Consider the following 13,773-nt stretch of genomic DNA (forward strand, 5'->3'; position numbering starts at 1 on the left):
ATTCCAAATCACATCCAAAGGATGTTCATGTGCTACACAAAATAGTCCCATTCATGAACAATGCGGATGAATTAACAATGAACAAGCAGTTCTTATTCAGCCTTTATCCACTAGCACTGGCCATTTAGATTGTATAAGATCTATCAATGATAAGGCATTCCAGCCCATGGTTACATCACAAGCTGGGCCAGGCAGAGTTCATCTTAGATATGAGGCACATTAAATTTGTATTTGTTTCTCATTCATGTACATTCATAGACTTGCAATTAAACGGAAAATGAATTTACCAACAACCCGCAACCATCAGACGTTTCAAGGCTTTGATTTTGTTTGTTTGGCTTGCACTCCACGCAGAAACTTGACGGCCTTTACACTTCCTTACTGTTTTAAACAGGTCGGAGACTTCCCCTGGATTGAGAGACAGTCTCTCGATCTAAACATTGTCTCTCGTTTGAAAGACAAAATGTCTCTCGATCGAAAGACTAAAATTAGCTTAAGCAATGAAAATCAATCAATGAAAGAGTAATTAAAACTCTCTTTTTAGAATGCGCAAATTTATTTCAAATATAGAAAATTATCTTTCTTCTATCAAATTTTCAAAATCAAAATTATTTGGGAATTTTGCTTAAGCATTATAATGCTTAAACAAACTTCTATGACAATGTGTTTCTTGTACAGTTTACTTGAAATAACAAGTTGTTTCAATGAATAGATAATGCGCCTGTAAGGAAATTATTTTTTTAATAATGATTTCATGTTTTTTCAACACTTAAGCTAAATATAGTCTTTCGATCGAAAGACATTTTGTCTTTCAAACGAGAGACAGTGTTTACATCGAGAGACTGTCTCTCAATCCAGGGGAAGTCTCCGACCTGTTAAAAGTGTTTTTCAGTTGCATGTACAGTTTTCATTACGAAAAAGATGTAATATAATCATGTTAGCGCGGTTTACGAATTTCTGTGACTGATTCGGGTGCTCGGATGTTCATGCAGACAACCAGTCTGCGGTGTGTATATAAACCGGAACCGGAAAACATCGAAAAAATTGCCTCAGTATATGCAGACAACAAAAACAAATAACTATATACGGACGCGCCGTGGATAAATCCCCTATAAGTGCTATCTATCAACGGGAAAAGCCATGACAATATCCCAAACAATCTACTTTAAGTTTCATCTATACTGCACCTCACTATTGACCCATTTATATACCTAGATTTTTACAATGGGATCTTCCGGCTTACAGTTTGGTCAAGTCCATTTCTTTAAACAGGAGTGCTTTCTTTTGTAAAAGGCTAAAAACATTAATCCTGGGCAGATGACATTGAATTTGTTGTGTGCTGTGGAGCACAGGTGTACGGCGCGTGGCCATGATTTAAACTACTACACCCCTCCCCCTCTACAACCCCCCAAAACCCTTGTGCACATCAAATGTATTCTAAAATCTAATAAACATCATCCAAACACCGTAACTAATGACAAAAGTCAATTATATGGACCAGCAAAAATTTTATACTCTAAAAAACCACAAGGTATTCGACTCTACATTCAATGTCTATGGGAAAAATACAGTCATCTTGTGTCTCATCACATATAACCATCACTTCTTTACCGATCTTGACAATCTTGGTGTCAATTCTTAGAGAAATAAATACTCTTTAAGGTAAAATAACTGCCAACAAGTATATACCAGGGACAAATGAGTTAATATTTTAAGTTACAGCTCTGCAGACTATTTTGTAATCCAGTTATCATGTTATGGTTAACTTTCTACTTACTTGCACAGTCAGTTTCATTTGCAGGAATTAAGACACATAATTGGGGTTGCGGGTTCGATTCCAGGGGCTGACCAACTAAAATTACTAAAACAGTCTTTCGGATGAGACTTGGAAACCAAGGTCCCGTGTATGGGTGCTATACACCTGGCACGTAAAAGAACCAGGAGTGTCTCTGGAATTGGGATGCTTTCTGTATCTTGCACTATCCCCCACATTCTAAAATGACTATAATCTCTTCTGGGGGCGTTGGTCATATGGGCAACCGGTACCAACGATAAAAATCTAAATAGAATAGAATAGCCAGCATAAACAATGCATCAATCTCAATTATTGGGGTTCTTTTGTGTTGTCTTATCAGTATAAATTCCTTTATACTTATTAACATTTTTTTTCACATTGCTACATGTAGTTAGCAATTTTCAGAGACAGCAAACGAAATCAGTCCTTTTCGGGACTGCATCCGTTTCCGGTCTTATTTTTAGGTCACGATCTAAATTCTGATATTTTCAAGATTTCTTTTTCAACAATATTTTGGCAATATAGAATCAATTTTTAAACCTTACCTTTCGATCCCACACAAAAATAAGTTGCTATAACCAGTAAAAATGTGTTTTTCACGATAATGATAATTGCACAGTCAGACACATTTTTTCTGAAAATTAGTGTACTTTCGTTTTCTTTTACTTTTTTTATTATTTTGAAGACATGAAATTTATTTGGGAAAAGTATAATACTTTAATGTAAAACCATTAGTAATTCATCACCAATAACCACATTTTAGCTGAAATTGCTCTCAGTGGCTGTGATCCGTGTTAAAGTATAGGTGGGTGGAGATCTGTTTATAATGCGACCGTGGACCATGGACCCCGATTACCACGTTATAATGAGGTTCCAGTGTATAAGATGTTAAGTGCTGTGGGTCTAAAAGTCGTCCGTGTTGTTACTAATATTTCTCACTAGTACTTCGATATCATTGATCTCGACTCAGATGTAGTCATGAAAATAAAATACCCCTTGAGCTGGAAAGAAATTAGTTTATTTTATATCTATATAGTTTAACAAGTTCTTACTTGTACAACTTTTATTAATCATGTTTGAGAGTTGTTTCCTGGGTTTCTTACCAATAGTCATGACCTCTAGATCTGGATTCCAACAGCTATGCTCTTCCCCTGAACCACAACTTAAGCCAGTACTAATGAACTTCCGACTATGAAGGGGTGTGAGCAGGGGTCGCAGCACTGTTTCATAACCGCTTATGAAATATTCAATTTCAAACTATTGGAATTATCGAAAGGGTTGTAAATCTATTTATCTACACGTCGAAACCACTGCCAAAACTTTACCAAGAATAAATAAAAAGAATTCTAATTCTGAACAGTCTTCAGTCCGCGTATTTAGCCAAGAATCTTAACAGATGAAGATTCCTGATTTAGCCCACTTGTACGAATTTGATTCGGTACGAAAGTAAAAGAGAACGAAAGTGCACAGCTCTTCATAAATTTTTGTATTGCAAAACACAGACAAATTAACGTATACTTTAACATAATATATTATATATTTAATATTAATTGATTGATTGATTGATTTATTTCAACATACAATGTGGTTCAACATGGCGTACAATAAATTAAAACATACAGTAAAACAGAAACAACATGCATGGCATAATAAATAGCCATGGCAAACAACATCATACATCCAGGATAACACAAAAAAGAGATAAAATAATCTCTTATTTCCGTTGTGGTCCTAGAGATATAGTACTGAATGACATGGGAAGACACTGAATGATGTTACAAGAAACCAAAAAAAAGAAATAAAATAAAACTTTGAGATCAATGTAAACAAGAGCTGTCTGATGACAGCGCGCTCGACTATTCGAAGAATTGATTGAAGAATGGGGTCAAAATATTTCCACGGATATTCAGACAAAAGAAATAAATAGATTAGACAATGTTCCTGTATTACTTTGATTTCGATAAGTCTTGCACTAAATGGCAATATATTTTATGAGCCAATTTCAAAGTCCAAAAAGGGCCATAATTCCATGATTTCTAAGTCAAAAGGGGTCATAATTCAGCCAAAATCCTTGATGGAGTTATGTGCTCTTGCCTATAACTGGCCATGATGATGGTAAATAAGTGCTGAAAGTTTCAAAGCTTTATCTCAAAGGACTTTGTCAAAATGTGGACTGGTACGAAAAAATTAACCAAGGTGTGACGCCGACGCCGTGGTGAGTAGGATAGCTCTACTTATTCTTTGAATAGTCGAGCTAAAAATCAAACCAAAGTAAAATTAAACAGGAAGTGAGCTTAGTAGGTGTTCCTTTGTTGTGACCTTGAACTTATTCAAAGTTCACTTTACTGTGAGTAACTATGCAAATGTAGCTTTCAAACATATTTTGTTCTTTCATTGAATCAGGTGACGCTAATCTGGTTCCCTGTCCTATAATGGTTCCCATCAAAATGGCTTCCCATTATTGGCTCAGGTAAACACCAAGCGAAATAGCCAAAATTGTGACCAATAGACTGCGTCGTAAAATCTTATTTGAGGCAAACTGATTTCCTGATTAAAATATACACCAGTCGAGCACCTGAACTACTTGGCCAATCAGATAGTGTCCTAGATTTTAACAACCAATGAAATCGTGCCATTGTTTCCAAGGTAAACAAAGAATGAAATAACAACAACAACAACATGAAAACTTTTTCCCTCGATTCAGTCAGAAAATCTTGAATTTCTACGACGAAAATACTTCATTTCGTTGTATTTTACACGTGATCATAGGAGAAAAACAAAAATTATACCCCTCACACCACTGTCTTTGCTGAACAAATGAAGAAAAGCTAAAATTACAAGAAAACACTGCTCAAAATAGGCATGTCTGTTGACTTTTCTCAAGAAGTTTACGTTTGTTTGTCATCAAAATGAGCAGGTACGTATATGTCATTTTATTTAAATGGTATGGTTTTACTGTTATCATTGTTGTATTTTATGTGAAGTGGGCGAAATTCCTTAAAAAGCGAGCAAATGATGTCTTGCAGTTTATTCGTCACCCGTCAACTCATTCCCGTTTTGACAATTCATCTCCAGACATGACAAAAATACAAAGAAAATTCGAGCTGTCAATATTTAGGCTAATAATGAATAAATTATTACATTCTACATAAATAAGTAAATAGTTAATAAGTAAAACAATTTTTTCTGTATGCCAGGGCTTCCTGCTAGGATTTGAACCTAGAATTCTTACTGAAGTAAGCGTGTTTCCTTACACTACAAGAAGTAACCCCATAGCAACACAGACATTTTAGAGCATCCTAACACTTTCATTTATATATAATATAAAAGTGCAATTAGTTCCCAAATCTGCAATAACAGATGATAACTGAAAAGACATATACAAAACGGCAACCTATATTATATATGTGACGGTGATTCTTGTAAATATTTCAACGAAACAAAATTTAATACATCATGAACTGTTGTGATATGTGCTGGTCAGGATCCATGCTGTTCGCTTTCAACGCCTCTTGCAATTAGAGAAACCATTAGTGAACAGCATGGATTCATGCTGGTTGCAAAATCACTATTTTGGTTAGATCTATACATAGATCTCTGAATTCGGCTACCCCTGTCAGGCCTCAGTCAGATAAAATACATGCGATCAGCTGTTTAGATGGCATAGAAGCTATGAATATATTTTGGTCTTCTCAGTCTCATGGTGCAGCTCAAATGAAAGTGAATTTTGTTGTTGTTGAATCTATAAGTGTCAAAATTAAAAATATGTATCATCATATTTATAAACAAACGGATGCGGTAACCGGATCCCTTGACCTTATGTCTACCGGTCTGGGTATATTTTAATTTACTGGTAATTTCTATAATTTGGGAAAAGCTGAAGTAAGTTATCATCAAAATTGCCTCTTTCCATTTGTTATTAAAGAATCTATACATTTGTATGAAAAACAAATATCTATGAGGCGTTAGACTTGAACTTAGATTATTAATTAAATGATTAAATCAATTATTTGGGGACGAACTGTCAAAACAAGAGCGAGTTGACTGGGGGCGAATCGGCAGTATGCCATCATTTACGCGTATTTTTAAGACCTTCGTCTACTTAACATTAAACAAACAATGAAGAACAATAAATCTATAGCATTTAAATGAAATGGGATTTGTAACTGCCTGTATTGATTTGAAACAAACCTACATTGTTTACCAAAATCCCGAATCAGCCAATCAGGCTACAGAAGTCGCTATTCACTGCCGGCCTAAAACGGAAGTGTACAGTGACATTTTCATCGAAAATAACGGATAAGAATTGAAGAATTGACCGGCTGGAACTGACAACAGCTAGGAGTTTGTTACGATTGGTATGTGTTCACTTCTTTGATTGTCTGGGTTTGACAGTCGGGCTCTGAGTTGATTATAATTAGGTATAATTGTTACCGGGAAGCATGTCACATGTGTAGACAAGCTTGCTGATTGGCTGCTTTTTAATTTCTGACTTTTGCAGCCACCGTTACAGTTTGACCGTCACAATATAAAACAACCTGTATACGTCGGATTAGTTCGACTAGTCACATGTGCAGACATTGTGGTCGGGCACAGAAAAAATGAAACGCCCTGCCTGTAAATCTTTTGCATAATATAACTAATATGAATTAAGGCACCGCCTAGCATGGGGATTTATCTTTTATATATCTTCTTAGAAAGAAATATTCAACCCGCAAGAAAGTGAAACTTCGCTCTAAACTGTAGTTTACATTTAGTGTCATCATACCTCTTACAGCGAATATCATACTTTGCAAAATTTACGGGAAGCCGTGACGGTGACGTCATTCAGCGTTCTCGCACTGGCTTTAGGATTTTTGGTTGCGAGTTTATCCCGCTACCAAAGTTAAAGTGTATTTCTGACAATCATAGCATCTTTATTTGATTCCAAATCACATCCAAAGGATGTTCATGTGCTACACAAAATAGTCCCATTCATGAACAATGCGGATGAATTAACAATGAACAAGCAGTTCTTATTCAGCCTTTATCCACTAGCACTGGCCATTTAGATTGTATAAGATCTATCAATGATAAGGCATTCCAGCCCATGGTTACATCACAAGCTGGGCCAGGCAGAGTTCATCTTAGATATGAGGCACATTAAATTTGTATTTGTTTCTCATTCATGTACATTCATAGACTTGCAATTAAACGGAAAATGAATTTACCAACAACCCGCAACCATCAGACGTTTCAAGGCTTTGATTTTGTTTGTTTGGCTTGCACTCCACGCAGAAACTTGACGGCCTTTACACTTCCTTACTGTTTTAAACAGGTCGGAGACTTCCCCTGGATTGAGAGACAGTCTCTCGATCTAAACATTGTCTCTCGTTTGAAAGACAAAATGTCTCTCGATCGAAAGACTAAAATTAGCTTAAGCAATGAAAATCAATCAATGAAAGAGTAATTAAAACTCTCTTTTTAGAATGCGCAAATTTATTTCAAATATAGAAAATTATCTTTCTTCTATCAAATTTTCAAAATCAAAATTATTTGGGAATTTTGCTTAAGCATTATAATGCTTAAACAAACTTCTATGACAATGTGTTTCTTGTACAGTTTACTTGAAATAACAAGTTGTTTCAATGAATAGATAATGCGCCTGTAAGGAAATTATTTTTTTAATAATGATTTCATGTTTTTTCAACACTTAAGCTAAATATAGTCTTTCGATCGAAAGACATTTTGTCTTTCAAACGAGAGACAGTGTTTACATCGAGAGACTGTCTCTCAATCCAGGGGAAGTCTCCGACCTGTTAAAAGTGTTTTTCAGTTGCATGTACAGTTTTCATTACGAAAAAGATGTAATATAATCATGTTAGCGCGGTTTACGAATTTCTGTGACTGATTCGGGTGCTCGGATGTTCATGCAGACAACCAGTCTGCGGTGTGTATATAAACCGGAACCGGAAAACATCGAAAAAATTGCCTCAGTATATGCAGACAACAAAAACAAATAACTATATACGGACGCGCCGTGGATAAATCCCCTATAAGTGCTATCTATCAACGGGAAAAGCCATGACAATATCCCAAACAATCTACTTTAAGTTTCATCTATACTGCACCTCACTATTGACCCATTTATATACCTAGATTTTTACAATGGGATCTTCCGGCTTACAGTTTGGTCAAGTCCATTTCTTTAAACAGGAGTGCTTTCTTTTGTAAAAGGCTAAAAACATTAATCCTGGGCAGATGACATTGAATTTGTTGTGTGCTGTGGAGCACAGGTGTACGGCGCGTGGCCATGATTTAAACTACTACACCCCTCCCCCTCTACAACCCCCCAAAACCCTTGTGCACATCAAATGTATTCTAAAATCTAATAAACATCATCCAAACACCGTAACTAATGACAAAAGTCAATTATATGGACCAGCAAAAATTTTATACTCTAAAAAACCCAAGGTATTCGACTCTACATTCAATGTCTATGGGAAAAATACAGTCATCTTGTGTCTCATCACATATAACCATCACTTCTTTACCGATCTTGACAATCTTGGTGTCAATTCTTAGAGAAATAAATACTCTTTAAGGTAAAATAACTGCCAACAAGTATATACCAGGGACAAATGAGTTAATATTTTAAGTTACAGCTCTGCAGACTATTTTGTAATCCAGTTATCATGTTATGGTTAACTTTCTACTTACTTGCACAGTCAGTTTCATTTGCAGGAATTAAGACACATAATTGGGGTTGCGGGTTCGATTCCAGGGGCTGACCAACTAAAAATTACTAAAACAGTCTTTCGGATGAGACTTGGAAACCAAGGTCCCGTGTATGGGTGCTATACACCTGGCACGTAAAAGAACCAGGAGTGTCTCTGGAATTGGGATGCTTTCTGTATCTTGCACTATCCCCCACATTCTAAAATGACTATAATCTCTTCTGGGGGCGTTGGTCATATGGGCAACCGGTACCAACGATAAAAATCTAAATAGAATAGAATAGCCAGCATAAACAATGCATCAATCTCAATTATTGGGGTTCTTTTGTGTTGTCTTATCAGTATAAATTCCTTTATACTTATTAACATTTTTTTTCACATTGCTACATGTAGTTAGCAATTTTCAGAGACAGCAAACGAAATCAGTCCTTTTCGGGACTGCATCCGTTTCCGGTCTTATTTTTAGGTCACGATCTAAATTCTGATATTTTCAAGATTTCTTTTTCAACAATATTTTGGCAATATAGAATCAATTTTTAAACCTTACCTTTCGATCCCACACAAAAATAAGTTGCTATAACCAGTAAAAATGTGTTTTTCACGATAATGATAATTGCACAGTCAGACACATTTTTCTGAAAATTAGTGTACTTTCGTTTTCTTTTACTTTTTTTATTATTTTGAAGACATGAAATTTATTTGGGAAAAGTATAATACTTTAATGTAAAACCATTAGTAATTCATCACCAATAACCACATTTTAGCTGAAATTGCTCTCAGTGGCTGTGATCCGTGTTAAAGTATAGGTGGGTGGAGATCTGTTTATAATGCGACCGTGGACCATGGACCCCGATTACCACGTTATAATGAGGTTCCAGTGTATAAGATGTTAAGTGCTGTGGGTCTAAAAGTCGTCCGTGTTGTTACTAATATTTCTCACTAGTACTTCGATATCATTGATCTCGACTCAGATGTAGTCATGAAAATAAAATACCCCTTGAGCTGGAAAGAAATTAGTTTATTTTATATCTATATAGTTTAACAAGTTCTTACTTGTACAACTTTTATTAATCATGTTTGAGAGTTGTTTCCTGGGTTTCTTACCAATAGTCATGACCTCTAGATCTGGATTCCAACAGCTATGCTCTTCCCCTGAACCACAACTTAAGCCAGTACTAATGAACTTCCGACTATGAAGGGGTGTGAGCAGGGGTCGCAGCACTGTTTCATAACCGCTTATGAAATATTCAATTTCAAACTAATTTGACACAGAATCAGGAAATACTGAGCTAGTTTTTACATATGGATTATATCTCCACTCCGGAGCGTCTAAAACACTAGAAGGACCAAAGTAATTGAGAACTTTTCCGACAAAAATGTTGTTGCAACGTTTTCCCGAGGACAGTAGCACAAATGATAAACAAAATCAGATAATTTAAAAACTTAATCTTGCGAAATTAAATTGATTTTTCTGTCTATAGGTATGTTAAATATACTTACAAATTTTCAGATTTATCGTAAGTAAACATTTGAAAACACAGCTGTGTAGTCTACATGTACACAATGTACGTGTTTTAATTGGTTTGGTGTTCTAAAATGTCAACAGTACTAGCTCATGAAAAGAATCTGCAATTTCAGTCTACACAATAGGTCTCACTGTCTCCACCGCCATGCTGGATCACTTTCCTGTACGCGCTGCACTTAAATTTATGTTTTCCATAGTGATGTAAAGCATGTCTAGACTCCGCCATATTGTTACAGGTAAACAGTACTATAGATCATGTTACATGTACCTTCGATTGCGACTGTTTGAAACCCTCCAAACTTTTAACCAATTTTGCAAACTGTAGTAGCTCTCATAATACTGTCTTAATTTCTACCAAAGAGAAATTTCTTAAGAGAAGGGAATTATTTGCAAGCCGATGTTAATTGGATGGCCTGGTAATAAATAAATGTGATTAGGCAAGCCCAGTGAATGCAAAACAAGTGTAAGTGATTCTTATTTCCTATGCACTTATACTAGCTTTGCATTCACCTTTCCAGAAATACTATAGAAAGCACTTCCTGTAAGTGTTGTGGTCCAGATTGGTGTGAGCTCAGTGTAGGAAAATGCTGCATACTGAGAAAACAAGTTGTTAAACATGGCAAATTGGCAAACTCTGCTGAATTTCAGAGGCAAGTTAACTGTAAACGTGAAACTTTTTTAGCTCGGCAAAAACATGGGGAAAAGAAAATCTCAGCTATCAATTGCCAGAGATTGGATGAAGAAAGATGAAGACCCTCCAGGATTTAAAGTTCAGCTATACCACACTAAAGGTAAGTGAATGAGGTCTTGAGTTATATCCGTATTGACAGGACAGGAAATATGCCAAAATTGTTTTTAGCTCACCTGTCACAAAGTGACAAGGAGAGCTTTTGTGATCACGCAGCGTCCGTCGTCCGTCCGTAAACTTTTGCTTGTGACCACTTTAGAGGTCACATTTTTCATGGGATCTTTATGAAAATTGGTCAGAATATTCACCTTGATGATATCTAGGTCAAGTTCGAAACTGGGTTACGTGCTATCCAAAACTAGGTCAGTAGGTCTAAAAATAGAAAAACCTTTTGACCTCTCTAGAGGCCATATTTTTCAATGGAACTTCATGAAAATTGGTCAGAACGTTTACCTTGATGATACCTAGGCCAGGTTTGAAACTGGGTCACCTGCGATCAAAAACTAGGTCAGTAGGTCTAAAAATAGAAAAACTTCTTGACCTCTCTAGAGGCCATACTTTTATATGGATCTTCATGAAAATTGATCAGAATGTTTACCTTGATGATACCTAGGTCAGTAATAAAACTGGGTCATCTGTGGTCAAAAACTAGGTCAATAGGTCTAAAAATAGAAAAACCTTGTGACCTCTCTAGAGGCCATATTGTTCAATGGGTCTTCATGAAAATTGGTGAGAATGTTTACCTTGATGATACCTAGATCAGTTTTGAAACTGGGTTACCTGCAATAAAAAACTAGGTCAGTAGGTCTAAAAATAGAAAAACCTTGTGAACTCTCTATAGGCCATATTTTTCAATGGATCTTCAGGAAAATTGGTCAGCATGTTAGCCTTAGTCAAATCTTGGACGATTTCGATATTGGGTCATCTGGGGTCAAAAACTAGGTCAGATCAAAGGAAAAACTTGCGAACATTCTAGAGGTCACAATTTTGGCTCAATCTTAATGAAACTTGGTCAGAATATTACCCTTAATAAAATCTTTGCGCAGTTTGACATGAACAATCTAGGGTCAAAAACTAGGTCACAAGGTCAAATCAAAACAGAAACTTGTTAACACTCTAGAGGCCACATTTATGACAATATTGTTACGCTCCTGCCCTTGCGCGACACTTCAGTGATTGGATACTATTATACGGCCTATATGCTAGGACAGTGGTCAGTCGCTGCCTAACACATATGCCGATAAAGGCTGACAGAATGTAGCCCTTGGGTGTAGTATAAGACTGAACTGGACTGGACTGGACTGAACTGTATTGTGGGTCCTGTATCAAGTATTGTATATTGACAGTGCTGGCACTATTAATTACTTGGCCTCGAGATTTACTAGAGTACGGTAGAGGTGACTGGACACTCAACAGTCTGCTCAAGGTAGACTGAAAATAACGATTGGTTAGCGTGACTGGCACTCTATAGTTTGCCAATTATGACTGGGACTATATAGAACTGGAACAATCGTAGACTGCTGTAGGCTGCTAACTGGAACTGGAACTCAGTGACCTGCTCGCCGTGACTGGAACGTTAGACTGCTCGCCGTGACTGGACCGTTAGACTGCTCGCCGTGACTGGACCGTTAAAGACTGCTCACCGTGACTGAAAAGTTAGAGACTGCTCGCCGTGGCTGGAACACTGCTTGCTGCTGGACTTCGTCGAGTGGTTCTACCCTATAAGTATCTAATGTTTGGACTCCAACATTGTTTTATTTCAGAAAAATGACCATTGGGAAATACTTATATAACTAAGAAAATACCGCGAAAGATTATTAAAGTTTTCTAAAATTTATTTAGTTTAACCTTAACAACTTCTGCATAAGATTCGGTGAAAATATACGATCAAACAATCAAAGATGCCCGGTAAAACAGTCGCGACGCAACCACTAGAATGAACACGAACTGTCAGCACCCGAGATAAAAATGATCAAGTATAATTACACTGAAAATATCTACAAAAAAATAATATTCTGAACGATTAAATTTATTTTATTTAATAAATTTACTGCCAAAGGTAGAAAATAAATAAAGCACACCTTTCAGATTTCGATTCCAAGTAAAAATTTCGAAAATTTTTAATAACAGCCAAAACGGTGTGCAAGTGCAAATTTTGAAGTTGGAGCTCCAGAATGACGGTGAGCAGCCCTTATATACTGTCACCGAACATGCCACAAAAAAATGGTGAATTCACAAACGCTCCACAGAAAAACTGTGTAGTGACCACAGAAAATTTGTGGTGCACACAGAAAAGTTGTGGTGCACAGTAAAATTGTGGCAACCACAGAAAATGTGTGGTAAAAGCTAAAAATGGCTTTACAAGACTGAAAAATACAAGAAAGTATCTAAAATATTTAGGAGATTTAGAGAAGACTACAATATAAACCTCAAACTTGCGCTTTCTAACATTAAGTTGATGACTCATGATGTAAACAGCTTCTTAGCAACTATCAGCTATCCACCGTGTAAAACAAGATGGCGGATGACCTTGTAATCAATAAATGCTCTAGATTAAAAGTCAAAATTACATTATTATACATAAAGATACATGAATTTACATGGCATAATTACTTTATGAAGGTTGCTACATCAAATGAAATTGGAATTTAACATCTGGAACTTAAAATGAAGGAATAAGGCATTACTGACAACTGTCGTGAAATTCGGATACATTTACAAACTTTTGACAAAGTTCTGTCATGGAAAACGGCTTCAAAAGTGAAGGATAGATAAAAATGCTGGTACAATACGTAATGTCTGGTTGTTGTCTTGTGAATATGACCCAAGACAACAGTCAGCTTCATGCGTTGTCGCCAGCAAAAGCTGCAAAACGAAAGTAAACAACTCCAATGAAAGAATGAAGGATAAATAAAAGGTAAAATTTCTGGAGCATTTCATTACCCCCTGGTTTTCCATGGCAAAACTCCTGTTGCCATAAATATTTAAAATTTTACACTTTCAGAACTAAAATTGGTAGCATGTGAATAACCACCTTAACAATACATAT

The sequence above is a fragment of the Mercenaria mercenaria genome, chromosome 18 (genome assembly GCF_021730395.1).
Source record: "Mercenaria mercenaria strain notata chromosome 18, MADL_Memer_1, whole genome shotgun sequence".
Lineage (NCBI taxonomy): Eukaryota > Metazoa > Mollusca > Bivalvia > Venerida > Veneridae > Mercenaria > Mercenaria mercenaria.